Here is a 15,834-nt window from a genome sequence, read left to right on the forward strand (position 1 = left end):
TCTCTATATATATATATATCTAGCTATGGTCTAACTTTTTCTTCTTGATCAACAGCTGCCGTCATTCCAAAGGTGTTGTCAGTTTGGGTCGACATTGACCAGAATGTTTTTTTTTCTCTTGTTCGTATTGAACTTGTAGTTACTTCTTCTCAATTTATGGGTTTTCCATGACTTTAGGATAGACCATCAATATCATCTTAGTGGTGGTACCCCCCACAGATCAGCGGATTAATGGAGTTACTCCATTCATGAGTGCCACCTCTTTGTCATTTTTTTTACCTAGCGTAGTTCTATACATTTTGTAGTGGCTGTGCTTGGCATTGCAATTCAGTCATATACACTTGAATGGGACCCAGTTGCAAAAATCCAGGCTCAATAAGGAGAATTCAGTTCTTGCCAGAGGAACGCAGTCCCTTTGCTCAAAAATAAGTGAAGATCTAACTAGGAGTTCCTAGGGATAAGCCATCAACATCAAAGTTTTGGGAAACCCATAAAATACTACAATGTTTTGTGTTCTTTGACCAAAAAAGGTAGAATCCATTTTTTGGCATTGAGTGGCACATTGTAGCTGTGTTAATATGTTCCAAATATTCCGGTCTCTTAAAGGCCCCGTCACACATAGCGATCTCGCTAGTGAGATCGCTGCTGCGTCACAAGTTTTGTGACACAACAGCGATCTCACCAGCGAGATCGCTGTGTGTGACAGCGATCAGCGACCGGCCCCCCTGCCGGTATCGCTGATCGCTCTGGGAAACCTCTGGACTTTTCTTTGGTCGCTGGTCTCCCGCTGGCCAGCACGCATCGCTGCGTGTGACAGGCGGGAGACCAGCGATCTGCTGGTAACTAACGTACACATCAGGTATCCAAGGGACGGGCGTCCCTTACATACCCGATGTGTACGTTAGTTACCAGCTCCCTGCATCAGCGCGCTGGTAACTAACGAACACAGCGACGCCGCGCGCTCGGCGTTGCTGTGCTGATCGCTGGTGAAGCTGTCTGTTTGACAGCTCACCAGCGATCATGTAGAGATTCACCAGCGATCCTGACACGTTGATATCGTTGTCGGGATCGCTGGTGAGTCGCTATGTGTGACGGGGCCCTTACTCTCTATATCCATGTATACTTGCTGCTATGTTTGTTTAGTTTCTGTGTATATTGACCGACACGTTGGAAGCATTGAGTCAAAAAGCTGAGAAACCAAACCTAAGCTTGGTCAACAGTCGCGACTCGCTATCATCCCGAAGGCATTATTAGCTTAGGTCAACATTGACTTTTATAGGTTTATATGTTAACTACTCTTCTCTTATCATTACTATGTTTGATTTTGGAGATCTACAAACTATTCATTTTCATTAATTGACGATTAAGAAAACTGAATTTCGAGACATTAAATTGCCTAGACTTGAGTTGCCATAACCTTTGGGAAATAATAAACGAAGGCAGCAGATCCCTACATGGGTTTTGTTTTCTTGTAATACCGGACTCTGGTCCGAATACTCAATGTTTATGTATATCTGCTATGTTTCTTATCACATTGTACATCATCCCAATGGCATTGACAGTTTGGGTCCACATTGATCAACATAACTTTTCTTTTGAAACCCAACTATGGTGCGTATTTGACATGAGGTTACCTCCTCTTCTCTATTAATAATTACAGTTCATTAGATAAAATAAAAAAAAGACACCCATGACCCCGATCCAGTGACCATTTCGGTAGTTAGTGGCCACCATACCAGAGCTCTTCAAACTGCCTTCTACCTGTTGGAATTTCTGGAAGCTCTTCTAATTTGTAGGCCCGGCTCAACATCAACCTTGCAGTGTAAAACATGGGTCAACTAAAAATCAGGAGAGGTGCCAGGAATTACTTGGAAGTAGGAGATGGTTCACAGGGTTTACGTCTGCAGCCAAGGAATACCAATATAGCCACTGTATCGGGGTCTAGTGAAACTTTTTGATCATCTCTACAGTTCATACATTGGATATGTACAAATCACTGATAAGCAGAAAACTGTAAAGCTAAATATCATTAATTGACTAGGCATGGCCGATAGTTACTGTGAGTGTTGTCAATGTGGTCAACAGATTCGTCCATTGTTTTTCTTTCTTTACATGCCTGACTTAAATCCAAATAATCTCATCTATGTCTATATATACCCACTTGTATGTTGACATACTGTGTATGTATATTGACCCACATATTGGAAGTGAGAAACTAAGCCTAAGGCCTGGTCAACAGTTGACTTCATCCCAAAGGCTTTGTCAACGTTGGTCAACATTGTGACACTTCTCGTGACACTTTTCTATGATTCACATTCAACCTGATGTGCTCTAATAATAATTAGTTATCACTCACTGACCAGGAAGAAACCCTGATAAGCTAGAGATTGGTTATTGCTTAATCCTGAAAAGAAGCCCCAATGATCTCAACGATGTTATGAATGTGGTCAACCAATACTTGACTTTTTCTCTTGAAATGTCCGGTTCTGGTTCAAGTATTTTTCTTTGTGTCTATGTATTCATGTTACTATATTGTGTATGTATATTTCTCTAAGAATTGACCCAAAAAAACACACGTAGTAATCACAACACACAAACTATAAAAGTAATGTATAAATACAATGCTATTCGCTTGTGTTCTATGTAGCTTTTTACTAAAACCAGTTTTCGCAAGTATGGGAGTTTTGCCAATGTCATAAATGATCTGCTCATGATACTGAAAGTTGACTAGAAGGTTCACAGGAGGATGTGATCTCATAGTTTAAAGCGAGCTGTGCACACCATGTAGCTAAAAAAAAAAAAATCTTTCCTCAATTTGTCACTTTTGATTTTTTATCATTATTTTGCTTATACATGTAGACCACAGCAGGGAATGTAACAGAAAATATTGGCTTCTTCTAAATCACAGGAGGATAATGGATCTTTCCAAAAAAAAAAAAAAAAATCCTGACACATAGCACACTGTGTGCGAGAACCTGTGCGCAATATGTGTTGCCATAATTGGGTAAGGACACAATCGGCGCACTGTCTATCCATGTTGTGTTATATTTGTAAACATTTCCAAGTGCGCCCGCGTTCACTGTACGGTAATTAAATTCCGTGAAACATTTATTTTGTTGTCATGGTTTCCAATAGAAAGTAGTTTTCCCATGCTGATTCTAATGAGGATAATGATGGTTTGAGCCATGGTGGCCGTATCCATCAAATGGGGTGGGCACCTGGGTGGCACATTTATGACTGCAGGAGAGCACTAGTATTGGCAATATACTGTACTTCCTTGCCAAAGCTGCCCAAACATAACCAATTAGTAACACATCTCTGCTGATATCTGATGAGAGGGGGAGATTGGAAGAGAAATGGCTGATAGTAGGCTGTTCCCATGCCACCCTCTGGCTGCTGGACGTAAAAGAAGAATTAGGAAACAAAACCAGGTAAGTGAGGTGTGTTTTAATATAAGGCTCCGCTATGGGCACAAAGTCTAAAGCTATAGAAACATTTGCAATACGCTATTGGGACTACTGTGAGAACGCTTGGACTGGCCCACCGGGGAGTCAAAGGATTCCCTGGTGGGCCCTAGCTCTGAAACAATAAACACTCCAATGATCCAGCACAAGACAATTCCAGTTGGAGTTGACAATAGAGCCAACAACTTTTGTTTTTTCTAGGGGATGTCACATCCTGTACACTTATTGCACATCCTCTGCTTATACCATAAATGCATGATCGCTGCGGGTCACACCTCTAGGATCCTCATCCAACTCAAGAGTGGGCATGTCAAATGCTGCTGTTGATGAACAATTGGCTGGAATTCCCATACAAATGAACGGGGCAGCCCCATATGTTTGGTTAACTCTCCAGTGCTCATGGGACCTGTTCTTGGGGTAGATGAAGGTCCCATTTGTGTGACTCACATCACATCTACCATACATTTGTGGTACACAGGATGATTGACATAGTGAAGGAATACTGATCACTGTGGCCTTAGCATCTTCAGTTTCAATAATGTCTAAGCTAAGAATGAAGGAATGCGTCAGCATTCAGACTTATGTATGCGCTGATGGCAATATGAAGGCACTGGTTTACATATGGCTATGTTATATGGTCTCTTCATGATCGTACTATGTACTTGACTACACAATGTTGGTGTTACTGTTTGTAGGAATACGATTTTCAACATTTAGTTGATTTTTTTGAAGAGCGGTAACCCTCCATAGAGCTTGTTGTGGCCTAACACAGTCCATGGAATGGTTTATTATAGTATTGTAATGTAAGATGGGCAGAAGTCAAATGCCAAAAATAACATTAACCACTACTGAATCAATTAAGTTATCTGAAACATGGGCCAGTTGCCCTTATACCCAACCTACATGCCCTCCGACACAGGGTCCACCTCAATCCTTTCTTCCTGTCCCCAATCCCCTAGTCCCTATGCGTAATCAGTAGTCTAACACAATAATTGTTTGCTAGGGACAATCTTATAGATTGCTGTGTTTCTTTAGAAAAATATTCAGGATTGAGAGTCCTCAGTAGTTGATACCTTTTAATGGCTAACTGAAAAGATGGTAACACATTGCAAGCTTTCGAGACTACTCAGATCTCTTCATCAGGCTAGACTAATACAAAATCTGAAGAGTCACATATTTATGCACAATACAGCCTAGAAAAAATGCAATAGATAAGACAAGTGACGTGAAGCAGAACTATCAATATGGGAGAGGGAGAAACATAAATATAAACATTGGACCAGTTCATAGATAAGGAGTCCGGATGTTTTATGGTCCTCTGATTGGGGTCTAGTTCTGTGTTGTGATGCCCCCACACGGTTTTAAAAGGAAATTCCTTAATTGATGTAAAAAGACATAAATCCATGCGACACATTCATTCCAGCACTGAGAGTGTCAAAGTTCGTCATAAATTTGTACTCACAAACTCGTCTCTCTCTCTGAGAATTGAAGTTACCTTTCAATACCAGTAATTTCATATCCACGCTGCTGTGATCAGGGATACAGAAATGTTTTGCCACAGGTAGATCCATTCTTTTTTCTCTTATTGTGTGACGATGAGCATTCATCCTTGTTCTAAGCTTTTGCCCTGTCTCCCCCACATACATACCCCCAGTTGGACATTTAGTACAAATAATTAAGTACACCACATTAGATGTAATGCAGCTGAAAGTACCTGCGATCTTGTAGTACTGATGTGAGTTGGGGATCTTTATCTTGTCCGTGGTCATTATAAATGGACAGGTTTTACATTTTTTCTGGTTGCAAGGAAAGGTTCCTGCAGTTGTTGTAGAGGACAGGGAGCTTCTGACAATGATGCTTCTTAAATTTGGGGGCTGCCTAAAACACAGCAGTGGGGGGTCTGGAAAAATGGATTTCAATCGGGCATCTTTTTGTAGTAAAGGTTGTAATTTCCGTGCAGCTCCCCTTAGCACCTCCAGATTTGGGTTGTAGGTGACTACTAGAGGCACTCGGTTATTTTCTTCTTTAGCTTTGTAATTTAGCAGGTGATTCCTTGACAATCTGGTGGCTCTTGTAATTTGGTTTTCAATTGTTCTTGGATGGTAACCCTGATTCAAAAAGGTCTTTTTGAGGTCGACCAAGGTGTTTGTCTCTGTCCATGGGGTTGGAACATATACGATTGTATCTGATTGCTTGGCTATAGATAATAGAGTTCTTTATGTGTTTTGGATGGAAACTGTCCCATTTAAGGTATGTTGGACGGTCGATTGGCTTCTGATACAGGGATGTCTCTATTTCATTGTTTTTTAGCTTAATGATGGTGTCCAAAAAATTAATCTCAGTACTGGAGTAGTTGAGTGTTAAATTGATGGTGGGATGAAATTGATTAAACTGTTCGTGGAACGTCTTTAGCTGTTGCTCAGACTCCGTCCAGATGATTAAAATATCATCAATGAAGCGGTAGTAGGCCAGGGGCCTGATGGGGCATGAGGACAAAAAGTCGCTTTCAAGCTTTGCCATGAAAAGATTTGCATACTGTGGAGCCATTTTACTTCCCATAGCTGTGCCCGTCTCCTGTAGATAGATCCTGTTGTCAAATTCAAAGTAATTGTGGGTGAGGATGAATTTTATAAGTTTCACCACAGCATCAGCATCAGTCCCTGTGTTTTCCATGAAGAATTTGCAGGCATTTAAACCATCTTGGTGTGGGATATTAGAGTACAAAGATTCCACATCCATGGTGGCCAGGATGGTTCCTTCTGGTAGAGGACCTATTGCTGCTAGTTTATTCAATAGGTCAGTTGTGTCCTGAATGTAGCTGGATGTATGCTTCACCAGTGGTTTAAGAATACCCTCTACCCATCCAGATACCTGCTCAGTGAGGGTGCCCACACATGAAATAATTGGTCTTCCTGGATTTCCAGATTTGTGGATTTTGGGAAGCATGTAGAATGTCCCTATTCTTGGAGTCTCTGGTATCAGGTCATCGCCAGCTCTTATGGACCGGTCAAGCAGACAAGAAACCAACTTGTTTAGTTCCTTGTAATAGTCCTGTGTAGGATCCGACTCCAATTTTCTATAGTAGCGTGTGTCCATAAGTTGCCTGATTGCTTCCTTCATGTAGTCTGACGTATTCATCATGACTATTGCACCTCCCTTGTCAGCAGGTTTAATGATGATTTCTATGTGTGTTTCTTTATAGACCTAACAATTCCGTTATTTTATTATTTTGCTCGCAGCCCTTTTTTATTATACAGTATAATTGCTTTAGCTATTTGTGCTTTGTGCAATTTTTACTGTCTTTTAGTTATTTTTACATAGTTGCATAGGTTGAAAAAAAGACAAGTACCGTGTTTTTCGGACTATAAGACGCAGCAGACCATAAGACGCACCCCAAATTTTCAGAAGGAAAATGAGGAAAAAATTAATGCGTCAAATGTGGGTCCGTCTTACAGTCGTGAATTCATCTTACCTGGGGGGGGGGAAATCAGCAGCGGTGGTGGCAGCAAGAGTCGAGTGATTCTTCTGGTGGTCCGACGCTGCAGGGTTATGATCTCGCTTCCATCCCAGCCTGGTGCCACAATTTCGGCAGTGCACAGTGCTGCGGGGTCTCCGGCGACATGGTGCGGCAGTTTCGGGGGTGTGCGGTGCTGCGGGGGGCTCCGGCAACATTATTTGAAAGCCTGAAGCCCCTGCAGTTCTTATTGCCTTGTCTTGATGCTGTGGCATCAAGACAAATGTTTTGGGGAAAAAGTGCGTCTTAGTACCGTATTTTTCAGACTATATCTTCCCATCACCAGCGCTGTAAGTAATTTTTTTTTTTTTTTCATTTTTCTTAGTTCTATTTTGGGTAGCAGAAATCAGCCCCTTAGACCGAGCTGCTTTTGTACAGCAGATGTGCATCTTTCTGGCCCTTTGAGTGAAATAGCAATGGGATGGCCTTCTGCTAGGATTCAGGATAGCAGCTGCAGGCACATGTCAGGATCCATTCATCTATATAGAAGGAAGTGTCACTCTTGACTCTACAGGTCAAGAATAACAGTGGAGAGCAATCAGGCTGGTGATGCTCGGCTCCTGTGATCCAGATATGTGGATCATTGGTCATTTGCGGCACATGTGTTCCGTCGTATCAACCGAATATACAGAGAAGAAAGCTAAAATCAGGGCAAGTCCTCGGGGTCTCTTTATCAAGACAACACACTCTCCGAATGAACGTGGCAGTGAATGAAAAGAGAAACTGGTGCAGATCCAACGTCTTTATGTTGAAGCCTTTTTTTTTTCAATCCCTTTCTTAATTATAAATCTGCTCCCCCATCCAGCGCTACAAGCAGCTGACACATTTTGATAATTTTACCCTTAGGAGATGCCAAGAAAACATCTAATTCGTAGGAGATAGAAGTCAGCGTCTTAAAGCGTTTCATGTTCGTGACTTTTGTGATGTTAGGAACCCGTCTTTACTATGTTCTTCAAAAGACCAGAAGTGCGAAAAGGTCAATGACGTAGAGAAGGAGTAATCAGCAGAGGCCGTAGGGTTGCCGGCTCCATGTAATCACCATAAACCTGGTTTACATGGCCGTAATACAGCTGCATTTTTTTCTACCGTATTTTGGCTACAAAGCTCAGACCTCCTCCATTCTGCTGAACCGAACTTCAATAGTTTGTTTCATTTCATTGCAGGGATCTGTAATCCAATTGTTAAGAGATATGAGACCAGTCTAAGGGTATGTGCACACGTTGCGGATTCTGCTGTGGATCCGCAGCAGATTTGGCCCTGCAGATCCACAGGCATTGTACAGTACAATGCTAATCAATGGGTTTTCAAATCCGCAGTGCACATGCTGCGGATTTTTCCGCACGGATTTGCTGTGGTTTTAAATCCGCAGCATGTCAATTCTTTCTGCAGATTCCGCTGCGGTTTGACACCTGTTCCATTGTCCAGGTGTCAAACCGCAGGGGAAAACCGCTGGCAAATCCGCAGGAAAACCGCAGGTCACTTTACCGGCGGTTTTACTTGCAAATCCGCGCGGAAACATCCACAGGTGAACCCGCACTGTGTGCACTTACCGTAACTGTTAGTGTGAATCTCTCAACAGGATTTTGCAATGTAAATTAAAGACATGGCACTCTTTTACTGATTAAATTGATATCTTTGGTGAAGAAATCCACTTTGTTGTTCTTCTTTAATCATCATTTAAAGTATTCTGCTAATTGGATTTTGGTGTACAGGGGCTGGACTGTGCACTGGGACTTCTCCTCCCTCTCTATGATTCCCAGGCCCCTCTGCTGCCTTTGGTCTTTGAATGACAGATCACTCCTTTTTCAGTGACCCACTTCCTTAGTTTTAAATATAGTTTCAACGTCGTCATTGCCATGATCTGCGCATGCACAGATTGATTTCCAGGCTGGTCTACAATAAAATGGTGGCGTCTTTGTCATGGTCCACGCATGCACAGATTGCTTTTCCAGCTGGTCTACAATAAAATAATGCCATCATTGCTGTGGGCTATGTGTATGTGGGTCGCCTTCCCAGGGCTGTGGGGTACTCGGTCCCGGGCCGGTGTCAGGGGGATGTGTCACAGCAGCGGTGACCCGGTCCGTGGCCCTGGGCGCCCAAGCAATGGGGGATTGTAATGGAGTTTTAAATGAATAGTTCCTTGACGCCACCTGTGGTGCTCAGCAAGTGAGGTGTTAAGCCGACGCTGCATGCAGATCCTCTGGGGCTGGTGGTGTGTTGCAGCAAAGATGGTGAAGCTCCCCACAGGTGGAGCTGTAGCCCCAGGGCAGTGTAGGTGTAATGGATGAGGAGAGGCGCAGGCAGTGTACAAGCTGGTACCCAGATGTAGCGGTGCTGAGTGTGTTGGCGCAATAATGAATGGAGGACACCGGGACTTGTAGTTCCAAAGCTTTACTCATAGTCTGTAGTACACACAGGTGCCTGCCTTCGGGCCGTGTCCTCCGGGTCCGAGACTCAGCCAACCTCCAGGCAAGATAGGATGCTCCTCTCCAACACTCCGCCAACATGTACCTTTCTGAACGTCTCCTCAATAGCGCCTTTAAGTGTGAAGATCTCCTAGTACTGAGTTACACTGGAGTTCCTCCTGTCAGATGTTCCCAAGAACTCTACTTGTATGGCAGACAGCTGTAGCTTGCTTCGGGTACTCTTTCCTCCCGAGTCCCGGCTCTCTATCCGTGTTGCTGTTGTGCCCCCAAGTCTTAGATGGGAGTAGTACATTTACAGCCAACTACTCCACCGGTGTCTGCTGCAGAACCATAAGTGTCCATACAACCTCGGGGACCGGGCCCCGGCCTTGCGCTTAGAACCTATAGGCAGGGTGCTTCCTTCCAACCCACGTCCTCTCTGTTCTCTTATACTCCTTCGTTCTGTACTATCCTCGCTCTCTTATGGATGCTTAGGTTACAGCTCAATGTCCTTCTTCCTTTCTTCCTTTCCTGTGCCAGCTGGCTCAGATCACTGAGGCAGCTGCAGCACTCCTTCCTCCATCCCTTCTTCCAGGGATCCCCACTCCTCTCAGAGTGGCTCTCCTCCTCCTCAGACTCCCCGTCTGACTGCCCTCGCAGACTGACTGACCTGTAATTCTAAACCTCCCTGCTCTTTTATATGTTCTAACTCCACCCGCCTCCCAGCACGTCCAGCGTTCCAAGCAGGGAACCACCAAAGATGCTCTGCTACCCTCTGAGCATGGAGCCGCAATGTGGTTTTGCTAAACTACTCTGTTGTGTGGGATGCGAGTGTTGGAGCGTGGAAACGAGCTCCCACCTTACCTGGATGGTGGGGTACCACACCTTAGGAGAAGGTGCAGTACCTCTGTGGCAACTGAGCCTCAGGGGCGCCACATATGCAGATTGAGTTAACAGCTCAATTTTGTTTTGATATGACTGCGCATGTGCCGCATATGGCAATGATGGCACTGTTTTAATGTAGACCAGCCAGGAACTCAATCTGCGCATGCGAGGCCCAAAGCAAAAACGTCATTATTTTATTGTAGACCACCCGGAAACTCAATTTGTGCAAGTGCTGATCACGGCAGTAATGGCACCAATGCAAGATTTATAACAAATAACCCGTCATTCAAAGACCAAACACAGGCCTGGGAAATCGCAGACATGGAGGAGAAGACCCAGTGCATAGTCCAGCCCCTGTACACCAAAATCTAATCAGCAGAACACTTCAAATGCTGATCAAAGAACAACAAAGCTGATTTCTTCACCAAAGGTATCAGTTTAGTCTGTATAACAGATAGTTCTATACCCTGAAAATGAGGAAATTTAAAGGAAACGCTGGAGAGAGAGAGAGAGAGAGAGATTTTTTTCAAAACCTGGCGGATTGTGACTGATTGTAAAAAACTGAAGTGTGAAAGAGGCCTAACCAGCACAATGTATTATATCTTATGACCCCTTTTAAAGGTTCTTGAAGGGATTGTTCCATGGTTGTAAAGTATGTTGGGTAGGGGATAACTTACTGATTTCTGGGACCCCCACTAATCACAAGTACTGTACAAGGGTCATGAGTCCCCCATATGAATGGCGTGAAAGACGTATAGCCACTCCATAAGCCTCCATACAGCGCATTGGATGTAAGGTCCCTATTAAGATATACAGTATACCGATATTCTGGCAACTTTCAAAAGACGGTATCATGTGAAGAAAAGCAAAATGCTTACTGAAAAGAAAATGACACAACCTCTGCGTGACTGAGATGTGAGAGATTCTGGAGACCACGGAGGAGACGGGGCAGCAAGAATTCCTGCAGTGAATCTATAAGCTAGAAATAGACTGGATGTTCATTGTTGAAATGGGAGAATTTTCTGTCATCTTTGGGTTCTATTCTTAAGCTTTCTGCTCACACATTTTTTTTTGGCTTTTTTTTTTTTTTTTTTTTTAAATACATTCTGTTGGCATTTTTTGTGCTTTTACATTTTCATTGGAATTTTTTCTTCCTGTAGAAAAGTCTCTATAGAAAGTGAAGCATGGTGACGATAAGGAAAAAAAAAAGGGCGAGGGAAAAAGAAAAAACTTGGCACAATCTCTGTATTCAGAAATGCAGATCAAAAGCCATGATGGGAAATCCTGATTTCTCCATGACTATCTGTTCTACTATTAGGTGGTACTCTATCCCCATGGAAAAGAAAAAAATCTTTTGTAGTGAATATGAGCAGATGAAATGGTGAGTGACCCACATATTCACATTGGTCTATTACTTGTATCTAACAGCGGGCAAAAGAAAACTCTTCAGAGACTTCTATGAAAAACTATCTGAAAAATGAGCATCATTTTTTCCGCAAACATTTTTGCAGTTAGTCTCAATTTCCCAAAAAGTGGCTTTGTACAGAAATTGCCATAAATGTGAAGCAGAAATCTATATTATCGCACAACCTTTAGTGATTAGTGAATCTTAAACTGCTGGAGTGCTCGGTAGTCGAATCAAGCAGGTCGGACGCTCGGACCTGCTCAGTTTGAGGATGGATGAGTGCCAGTTCAGTGCATGGGCTCAGATGATTCAAATATGCTTCAAATGAGGGCCTCCGACATCCTCTGTGCTGCTGTAGGAGAGTCTCTGACATCCTCTGTGCTGCTGTGGGAGGGTCTCTGACATCCTCTGTGCTGTTGTGGCAGGGCCTCCGACATCCTCTGTGCTGCTGTAGGAGAGTCTCTGACATCCTCTGTGCTGCTGTAGGAGAGTCTCTGACATCCTCTGTGCTGCTGTGGCAGGGCCTCCGACATCCTCTGTGCTGCTGTGGGAGGGCCTCCGACATCCTCTGTGCTGTTGTAGGAGAGTCTCTGACATCCTCTGTGCTGCTGTAGGAGGGTCTCTGACATCCTCTGTGCTGCTGTGGCAGGGCCTCCGACATCCTCTGTGCTGCTGTGGGAGGGCCTCCGACATCCTCTGTGCTGCTGTGGGAGGGTCTCTGACATCTTCTGTGCTGCTGTGGCAGGGCCTCCGACATCCTCTGTGCTGCTGTGGCAGGGCCTCCGACATCCTCTGTGTTGCTGTGGCAGGGCCTCTGACATCCTCTGTGCTGCTGTGGGAGGGCCTCCGACATCCTCTGTGCTGCTGTGGGAGGATCTCTGACATCCTCTGTGCTGCTGTGGCAGGGCCTCCGACATCCTCTTTGCTGCTGTGGCAGGGCCTCCGACATCCTCTGTGCTGCTGTGGGAGGACCTCCGACATCCTCTGTGCTGCTGTGGGAGGGCCTCCGACATCCTCTGTGCTGCTGTGGGAGGGCCTCCGACATCCTCTGTGCTGTTGTGGGAGGGCCTCCGACATCCTCTGTGCTCCTGTGGGAGGGTCTCTGACATCCTCTGTGCTGCTGTGGCAGGACCTCTGACATCCTCTCTGCTGCTGTGGCAGGGCCTCTAACATCCTCTGTGCTGCTGTGGCAGGGCCTCCGATATCCTCTGTGCTGTTGTGGGAGGGTCTCTGACATCCTCTGTGCTGCTGTGGCAGGGCCTCCCCTCCAACATCCTCTGTGCTGCTGTGGCAGGGCCTCCCCTCCGACATCCTCTGTGCTGTTGTGGGAGGGTCTCTGACATCCTCTGTGCTGCTGAGGGAGGGTCTCTGACATCCTCTGTGCTGCTGTGGCAGGGCCTCTGACATCCTCTCTGCTGCTGTGGCAGGGCCTCCAACATCCTCTCTGCTGCTGTGGCAGGGCCTCTGATATCCTCTGTGCTGTTGTGGGAGGGTCTCTGACATCCTCTGTGCTGCTGTGGCAGGGCCTCCCCTCCGACATCCTCTGTGCTGCTGTGGGAGGGTCTCTGACATCCTCTGTGCTGCTGTGGGAGGGTCTCTGACATCCTCTGTGCTGCTGTGGCAGGGCGTCTGACATCCTCTCTGCTGCTGTGGCAGGGCCTCCAACATCCTCTCTGCTGCTGTGGCAGGGCCTCCGATATCCTCTGTGCTGTTGTGGGAGGGTCTCTGACATCCTCTGTGCTGCTGTGGCAGGGCCTCCCCTCCGAAATCCTCTGTGCTGCTGTGGGAGGGTCTCTGACATCCTCTGTGCTGCTGTGGGAGGGTCTCTGACATCCTCTGTGCTGCTGTGGGAGGGTCTCTGACATCCTCTGTGCTGCTGTGGGAGGGTCTCTGACATCCTCTGTGCTGCTGTGGGAGGGTCTCTGACATCCTCTGTGCTGCTGTGGCAGGGCCTCCGACATCCTCTGTGCTGCTGTGGCAGGGCCTCCGACATCCTCTGTGCTGTTGTGGGAGGGTCTCTGACATCCTCTGTGCTGCTGTGGGAGGGTCTCTGACATCCTCTGTGCTGCTGTGGGAGGGTCTCTGACATCCTCTGTGCTGCTGTGGGAAGGTCTCTGACATCCTCTGTGCTGCTGTGGCAGGACCTCCGACATCCTGTGCAGCCAAGTACGGCATCAAACAGGAAGTTTCCAAAACAAAGCAGTTTCATTTAAGATGTCACATTCCAAAAATAGACGAAAACCGCAGCTGATAAAAACGTGATTGGTGCTGAAAATCTGCATCTTCAAAAACGCTACAAATACTCACCGCGGGAACTCTGCCTTTGGCTATGTGCACACGTTCAGGATTTGAAACCGAAAATTCAACTGAAAATTCTGATGGGTTGGCAATAAAAACGCCTCATAAAACCCACATTTTTGTTGCATTTTTGCAGCGTTTTTTCTTTACATGTGTTTCTGTAGCAGATTTTTTTCCCACTTAGTATGAGTGAAAACTGCAGCAAACACGCTGAAAGAATTAATCTGCTGCAAATCCGGAAATAAAAAATAATCAGACTTCAGGGTTCTCGATCGCTTTGCTGGTACTAGGAAATCCTTCAGGTTTTGTGATAAAATTGCGCAGACAAAAAAACCACAACGTGTGCACAGACCCTTCCGTTCACAGTAGTTCTGTTAAATTTATGGATTGTTTCTTCAATTTCTGGATCTTTTTCCCGTCCATCCTGGCAGTAGCTTCATGATTTAACGTACGTGGCTGTCTCTCGTCTGTATTTTACTTGCTGAAATAAGAGATGGATTTCAAGAGAAGGAAGAAGTAAAATGTTCCCAAGGGAAACCTAGAAGGAATACGTCCTATCATTATCATTGAGGCCGCGGGGCATTATATTGAAGAACTGATCTGTGCCCATTTGTCATCAGTTTTTCAATCTGTTTATATCATTTGCAGAGCAGGAAAGCGCAGAATATAGTGTGAAGCCCGCCGTAGGCCTAATGCTATCAGGAGCTTAATACAACTGCCTAGACTCTACCCACAGCACAAAGAGGATCCAGCTGTGAACTTGTAAGAGGGTGACGCTGGACTCTAAGCAACCTTTTTCCAGTTAGGTCGTTGTTATTATGTTTGGCATGTTGCCCCTATGATTTTGCAATGTTTCTATATGCAATTGTATTTTATTGCCAGGTCACAGCGCTGCCAGAGGAAGAAGACCTGTGAGACTAGTTTGTGTCCAAACCTCACATTGACTTATGTTCAGTGCACTTATCTATGTTTTGATTGTCTGTTCATTTCCAACAAAGCAATTTTGTGGGTTCTGGAGAGGGGTGCAGAGTCATGTGCTGTGTGCTGGAGAAGGGTGCAGAGTCATGTGCTGTGTGCTGGAGAGGGGTGCAGAGTCATGTGCTGTGTGCTGGAGAGTGGTGCAGAGTCATGTGCTGTGTGCTGGAGAGTGGTGCAGAGTCATGTTCTGTGTGTTGGAGAGTGGTGCTGAGTCATGTGCTGTGTGCTGGAGAGTGGTGCAGAGTCATGTGCTGTGTGCTGGAGAGTGGTGCTGAGTTATGTTCTTTGTGTTGGAGAGTGGTGCTGAGTCATGTGCTGTGTGCTGGAGAGTGGTGCTGAGTCATGTGCTGTGTGCCGGAGAGTGGTGCAGAGTCATGTGCTGTGTGCTGGAGAGTGGTGCAGAGTCATGTGCTGTGTGCTGGAGAGTGGTGCAGAGTCATGTGCTGTGTGCTGGAGAATGGTGCAGAGTCATGTGCTGTGTGCTGGAGAGGGGTGCAAAGTCGTGCTGTGTGCCGGAGAGTGGTGCAGAGTCATGTGCTGTGTGCTGGAGAGAGGTGCAGAGTCATGTGCTGTGTGCTGGAGAGTGGTGCAGAGTCATGTTCTGTGTGTTGGAGAGTGGTGCAGAGTCATGTGCTGTGTGCCGGAGAGTGGTGCAGAGTCATGTGCTGTGTGCCTGAGAGTGGTGCAGAGTCATGTGCTGTGTGCCTGAGAGTGGTGCAGAGTCATGTGCTGTGTGCTGGAGAGTGGTGCAGAGTCATGTGCTGTGTGCTGGAGAGTGGTGCAGAGTCATGTGCTGTGTGCTGGAGAGTGGTGCAGAGTCATGTGCTGTGTGCTGGAGAATGGTGCAGTCATGTGCTGTGTGCTGGAGAGGGGTGCAGAGTCATG

At 45.7% G+C, this 15,834-nt stretch overlaps 1 protein-coding gene across 1 annotated transcript in view; it reads left to right on the forward strand.

Annotated features, from left to right (window-relative positions):
* Window positions 1-15,834, forward strand: part of BAIAP3 (BAI1 associated protein 3) — a 277,420-nt gene that overhangs the window by 139,366 nt on the left and 122,220 nt on the right. The gene's annotated exons all lie outside the window — the stretch shown is intronic.

Source organism: Dendrobates tinctorius, unplaced genomic scaffold (assembly GCF_039654945.1).
Source record: "Dendrobates tinctorius isolate UK_male_01 unplaced genomic scaffold, ASM3965494v1 ptg000222l, whole genome shotgun sequence".
Taxonomy (NCBI): Eukaryota; Metazoa; Chordata; class Amphibia; order Anura; family Dendrobatidae; genus Dendrobates; species Dendrobates tinctorius.